Raw genomic sequence first — 7,384 nt, 5'->3', positions numbered from 1 at the left:
TTGAAAGTCGGATGAACCAATTCTAAACTTTTTTGGAAGTGTGGCAAATCGGTTTCAAGGTTGTAAGTGTGAAAGAGAACTTACAAAGTAAGGATGTCGACATACTTTGAACACGTGCTATGAATATTTATTATTTAATTGTTCAAAGTTATTCCTTAATAGCTAAGGGAAGAGAATCCCAGGATCGAAACATAAATAAGTTAAGAATATTTTAATTAAGGTATTTAACTTCATTTTGTATTGAAATAAAAATTAGTAATGTGCATTTACTAATTATAGATTTTCCGAGAGATTTCGATCATTATTTTTGGACAGAGCATTTCCAGGAATTATGAAAACCGAATTTGTGCTTTAATGAATATCTTGAGAATATTTTCAGTTTTGGAAATTCCTTGGTGTCCATACTTTCTTGTCTATAGATACTTGAAGTTTGCATTTCTAGCAAACTAATCCTTCGTAACAACAAGCTTCCTCTTTTTTGTTTTGTTACTGGTGTAGACGCCTATTCGGAGAGGAGAGTAACCTAATTAGGCGAAATCTCTTACGGCCGCTCAGTTTAAAGTCTTCTTTGGGATTGAGAAGCTCTAGCGTGTACCGTTGGTGGGAAACTAGATAATTGTGGTTTCTCTTTTGTTTTCATTGATTTGATTGATTAACGGTGGTTGAACTTTGATTGCACCTAGTTTGTTTATGCTTGAGAATCTTCTTTTCTGATATAAGATTCACTCAAACTAGTTCAGAGTTTTGACATGGATCTTTAGACTGTTGTTAGTTATAAAGACGATCTTGTGATAATCCATTATTAACATACTATGTTATGTGCGTGATTGATCACAAGAGATTCAAGTGATTGTGTGCAGGTTATTATTGAAGATCTAAGAAGATTTGAATACGAAGAAGATATTGAAGATTTCTGATTTGTGAGTTCATAATCTTTGGTGTGTACAATACTTGTTTCGGTAAAAGAGGATCAAATTAAAAATCGGTTTATCCCTGTAATAGATTGGATTGATTAATTGAGTACACCGGCATCAACACAATTCTTCGGATTAATAGTGTTGTTGGCTTAATCTTAAACGATTACTTCGGTAATTTAATATAAGATAGATCTAAGGACCTAACGAAGGAGTTTATGTTAAGATAAACAGAAGAGCCGTTGTCAAACTCATATCACTTGGTTGAATAAAGTTGATACCAAACAGATTTGTTGTTTCTTTACTGTTTGGAATATGAACCAAAGGAATTGTTCCAAGTACGTGACTAAGGTCGGAGGCATGGGAATACATACGGAACTAGGTGAACTATATGTTTAGTTGCTTGGTCTCAACTATACGAAGTTAGGTGTAATTTTGTGTAGCGGCTTAATCCTGAGAGTATCCAATTCGGGACAAGGTCCCGGGGTTTTTCTGTATTTGCGGTTTCCTTGTTAACAAAATCTTGCTATGTCATTTACTTTATATTTTTCCGCATTATCATTGTTTTATTATAATTAAAGTAATTACACAAACGTTAATTCCTATTTACTTGATAAGTGAATCCTATTGTGTTTGGTTAAGTCCGAACCTTTTTATCAAGTAACATACTTCGTTGTTGTATTGTCTCGATCTCGTATCCATAAATGATGACACGAAGTGTGAAATGATTAGTTGTATTGTCTCGACTCAGTCCATAGACAATCACTTTCGGAGAAAGGACTTATAGGTAGGAAAATATTTAGCTTGAGGTATATTTGGGACCTTCGCCTTTTCAATTGGTATCAGAGCAAGCAAACACGAAAAGATCTAACAATCTGTGTTTGGTGCGATCCAACCTATAAGAATGACCTCGAGTTCTCATGAATCGAATTCAATTAACGTACCGCCAAGATTTGACGTAACAAACTGTCTATGGTGGAAATATGCTATGAGATCTTTTCTTCAATCACGAGACTTTAATACTTGGCTATTAGTCGTCGATGGTTATATTCGTCCAAAGATAGAAAATTCGGAAACTGAGTTTTAGCAGATTTTTCGAACGAAGAAAATGCACTTGCAAAGCATAATTCATATGGTTTGAATATTATTATTCATGTTGTAAGTCGTGATTTACAACATCATGTGTCAACATGTCAAACTTCGAAAGAAGCTTGGGATAATCTTCAGATCGTATTCGAAGGAAATTCATCAGAGAAAGAAGCTAGACTTCAAACTCTCACTTCCGATTGGGAAAACCTTCGAATGGATGACAACGACACTTTTGAAGAGTTTCATATTAAACTCTCTGAGATAATTAATGCTTCTTTCTCGTTAGGAAAGACTATTTCTGAAAAAGATATGATATGCAAGATTCTCAGATCGTTGCCATCTAGATACGATTCTAAGAAGCATGCAATCATAGAAGCAAACGATCTTTCAACTCTCTCACGAAGCACACTCGTTGGTAAGCTAAAGATCTTTGATCATGAATCACAGTCTATTCAAGGTAAAGGAATCGCTTTTAAAGCTGCAAGAATTATGAAAGCTTCAATGGAAAGGAATAGACAGATGAACGATTCAGATGAACAAATTGCAGAAAATTCTGATGATGAAATTGAACAATCATTGTCATTGATTACTAGACAGTTTCGAGATCTCTTAAAGAAAAGAAACAAGAGATTCGTTAAGGATACTTATTGATCTTATCTCCCACATGATCGAGCTCCTGTCAAAAAGGATCATGAAGAAGATGATGAATATCGGCCGCAATGCTTCAATTGTAAAGGGTTTGGTCATATTGCTAAAGACTGTCCCAATCTTAAGAAATACACTGGAAGCAAGGCATTGGCTATAACTCTAGATGAGACCTCTGATTCATACGATTCTGAAGAAGAGGAAACGGCTAATATTGCATTAGTTGTCAATCTTATTCCTTCCCCCTCCATTAGTGATTTACCCATTTTAAGAATGGACATATCTTCCGATGTTATTAAATCACCTAATGGTAAAGGGAAAAATAAGACAAGATGCAAAAACTGTCTTAAAAACATAATTGCTAAGAGTTGCATATGCAATTCCAGTTAATCTCAAGATACTTCGTTAGTTCGGGTTAACAAAAGGAGATCTTTTCATACTATACTAGATCAAGAACACTCTGGATGTTCGGATTTCCATAATGAGAGAAAAACTCATACTAATGCCACTTGATCGGTATTAGAATTCTTTCCTCACCACGTGTGCCAATTCTTTGAGTGAGGAAGAAGAAAAATCAAGGCACTTTTGTGTAGATTATGGAAATAATATCTAGTATTTGAAGATATTTGATATATTCGTATTTTTAGGAATATTATATTTTCGGTAGTATGAAAATTATAAAAAGATCCTTCTTCTAATTTGGTCATTCCTTGTCCTAACTATGGGTCTGGATCAAATGGTTTCTCTGGAGAAGATGCTAGATCAGAAAGATCATCTTAAAACTACCCTTCATATTAAGAGTAAAATCAGAAAGGGAGATTGGCTTAGCAAGAAGGAAAGAGAGAATACTCTAAAGAAAGATCAGTGTATTGAGGCATTGACACACTTTTGTGTTCAATCAAACACAGAGTTACATGCTCTTGCAGAATCCTTCACGAAAATTTCTCATCTGCAAGAGATTCTGGTCAAGCAACAAGGTTTTCTACTTGAAGAAATTCAAAAGCTGAAGAGTAGTAATCCACCTTCATTTAACTCTGATATAAGGTTGCAAGATAAAAATAGACATCAATTTTTGATTTCTTTCAATGATTGTATTGGTCTATTATGAGTAAAACTATTATGAATAAAATTATTTGGTTTATAATTTTTCTTGTGATAGTTTTCGGTTTACATAGCATGTGCTTGAATGCTTTTATCTTATTGATATGTATGTTTATGGGATATGTCTGATTCCGGTTTTAGTACCTTAATATTCGATCTCATATATTGTGAACCTTATGACTTTTTGATTTAGCAGGATTAAGTTCTAGCCCATGTTCATAGGCTTTATCAAAGATTCACGAGGGGTTCTGGTAGAAACAATATGTGAAAAAGTCACAATATGTTGAATCGGTTTTGGTTTAGCATAAAAGCATATGTGTTTCGACGGTTTTCAACTTTTGCTTGCAATTGTTAAACCCGATTTTCAACCTTTCTCTGGTAAAGGTTGGTTGTTGTTATTCTTTTGGTTTTGCATAAGGATGACAACATGATGATATTTCGATATCAATTCTCCCTGGAAGAAGATGCAATCATATTGGAGAAGTGGATGCGAAATTTGAGGTAACGATCTTGTTAGTTAATTTTTTTCCTGTTTAAGAAAGCCCGAGTTTATATCATATATATTTATTGCCTTTGCTTAACAAAATTATGGTTCAATTGATGTTTATTCCATGATGTGTGTGTGGATGTGTGTGATTCAATTGGTTCCGGTTAAGAAAAACTATTGTTATCTTGCTTTATTGTGTGGTATGAATTGTTTAGGCTTACAAAATTTCGGTGCAATTGCGGTGTTTTAATGCTTATGTTGTTTCAATTGCTTCCGGTTTAGGTGAATAATTATGCAAGTTGATTTATGTTGGTTTGTATGAATTATTTATGGCTTAACGAAATAAAAGGTGTACGGGATGAGTTGTTTAGTCCAATTCGATTCCGGATAAGAGAAACTAAGTTAATTCTGATCTTAGTTAGACTTATCGAAGTGAGGTTTCGGTTATTCAAGTCTAATCGAATGCCTTAACAAGAAATGCTAGTTAACTAACCTAGTATTGTCTTGTTTAAAATTCAAAGGTCCAAGTTTATGGATAATTAGAACCTGATGAGAAAAATAGAGTTATCTTTATTTTGGTCTTATCAAATTAAGCGCTTGTTTTTGAACAATCGGTTTAGCAAAGGGACTAAGGTACTTAGTTGATTTTTGTTTTGCTAAACTAAATTGGAAAAATTGTTTCGGACAATTGTTTCCTTGATAACATATCAAAATAAAACTACTTGTAGTTTCGGTTTTGATATTGGTTATCAGAACATGACGTGTGGAACCCTCGTGCCTAACTCTACATGTTGCAAGTCTATTGAGATTTGTAAGATTCTTTTCGTGTTGTCCTTTATTTTTTTCGTTTCTTTGTCATTTTGTGACAAAAAGGGGAAGAAATATATGGAGTAAATAAGTGATACTGGCATTGATTTTATATTGATTGGTATCGCTAAGGAAAAGAACATTGGTGCTTAAACGTTTTATCTAAACGAAAGAGTGAAAGCATAGACTAAGGGGGAGTAACATGTCATATGAAGTGGTATAACAAAGTCGTGCGGATTTAATATCTACTTATCTTCCTTAGGGGGGGTATTAGCTTTGTTACTATAATGTCGTTGTTGTATTTTCAAGGATTGAATGTAAGCAGTTTACTGTGCTGTTTAATCGGGAATCAAGCGTATGTGTAATGAAATCTTGTAATTTGTTTATCCATATGATGTAAGAGTTTTGTCACTAAAATTGACAAAGGGGGAGATTGTTAGAGCATTGCTCGGTTGAACACACCAAGCGTTGGTATGTCAAGTTTGGTTGTCATATTTTAGTGAATCAAAACTCATGTTAAGAGTCGCTTGATTATGTACTAGAGTCAACTTCGTATAGGTTAGCTTGAAAGTATTAGGATATGAGACATTAAAAGTATTGCGAAGTCTTGAAGATTTGAAGAAGCAAGGAGCTACAACGACAAAAATCATCCTTCCACTTGAGGTTAGTGATATTTGACTTGAACTGTTTCATTCCCTAACGTATCTTTCAAGTCGTGCATATTGAAAAAAAAACAGCGAAGCATATTTGAACTCTAGATAGACATAGTATTAAGGAATACAATACGAGGTTTATTTCTTAACCATTAAAATTTGTAAATCCTTTCTTCAATCAAGATCAAATTGACACCTGAACATTGTTCTTTGGTACCGTTCAAGTAATTCCTCTTATATTCAATCAAGATCGTATTGTAAATCCTTTAATTTGATCCAACCTTTTGTTGTTGATTTACGTTGATTGACACCTGAACATTGGTCTTTGGTATCGTTCAAGTAATTCCTCTTATATTCAATCAAGATCGAAGATTTCTATTTGCTGATTGCGGATTGAATTAAGAGTTAGAGATATTAAATTATTTGATATACTTTAATTTAGATTGAGTCTGACTGTCTAGTTGATTCTCTAGAAAGTGTAGTGGAGTAAGTCCTCTCAGATTGCCAAACGAATTGTTGGGTGTGGTTGTTGTACCCCCGCATTTTCAGTATGGATGTCTTAATGAGAAGGAATACTGGTAAGAAAAAGATTATCTTCGGCTGTGATAATTGTAGGCAGAGATATATAAAGAATTTCATCTAGCTGAGTATTTGATGAAGTACTTATATTCCTGAAATGCTCAGTTGAATGGTGAGATATTTCTTCTCTTTAATGAAGCCAATTATTATTGTGATCTTTGATGGAATCTATGTTATTTCCGGCATTGTTCCTGTTGACTTTAGAATGGAAGTACTTACTGTTAAGATCCATATCTTTTATAAAATGATCCCTTGACTTTTGTTGATATAAATCACTTTTCTCCTTGTGACATTGATTTAACTGCTTGTTGATGGCAAAAATCTTGTGATGTATTTCATTACTTGATGGTTTTTCTTGAAGTGAATTAAGCTCAAATTGTAGAGAATCCACTTTTTGATTAATGTTGCCAAAATGTTGCATGTTCCATATAGATAAATATTTTCTATACACGATTGAAGTTTCTTAACAAGTTGGAAACCAGGTGATCCAGAGACACTTATATTCCAAGCATTTTGAATAATATCAGCACAAGAATTATCATTCAGCCAAGTGAAGAAAAACTTGAAAGGCTTCCAACAAATAGCAGAATTATAATCAGAAACTAACATGACAAGGCAATGATCACTACCTACTTGAGTAAGGTGAAACAACTTAGAATTTGATAAACTTATATTCCAATCGCTATTTCCAAGGGCCATGTCTATTCTAGTTCTTCTAGTGCCTGTGCCTAAATTGTTACTAGTCCAAGTGTATTCTTTTCCTACAAAGCCAATGTCTTCTAGGCCACAATCTTGCACAATGTCGTTAACCCATCCATCCATAGAAGAGGATGCACCACTACTATCATCTAGAATATGAAAGTTTAGGTCACCTAAAAGAATCCAGGGTGCAGTGTTAACTGTACTTATTTGATGGATGAACTCCCATTGACTCTTTTTCTTAACATGGTTATTGTACCCATACATACAAGTGAGTAGAAACTCAGGTTTGCTCATATCATATTGTACAACTACATTGAAAATATTCATGATAGAGTCTACAATGTCACAAGTAAAGCCATTTTTCCAAAGTAAAGCTAGACCACCCGATAAACCTTCTGGTTCTATAT

This window comes from Papaver somniferum, unplaced genomic scaffold, assembly GCF_003573695.1.
Source record: "Papaver somniferum cultivar HN1 unplaced genomic scaffold, ASM357369v1 unplaced-scaffold_135, whole genome shotgun sequence".
In the NCBI taxonomy this organism is placed as follows: domain Eukaryota; kingdom Viridiplantae; phylum Streptophyta; class Magnoliopsida; order Ranunculales; family Papaveraceae; genus Papaver; species Papaver somniferum.
The sequence above is the reverse complement of the archived record's forward strand: the minus strand, read 5'-3'. Positions refer to the sequence as shown.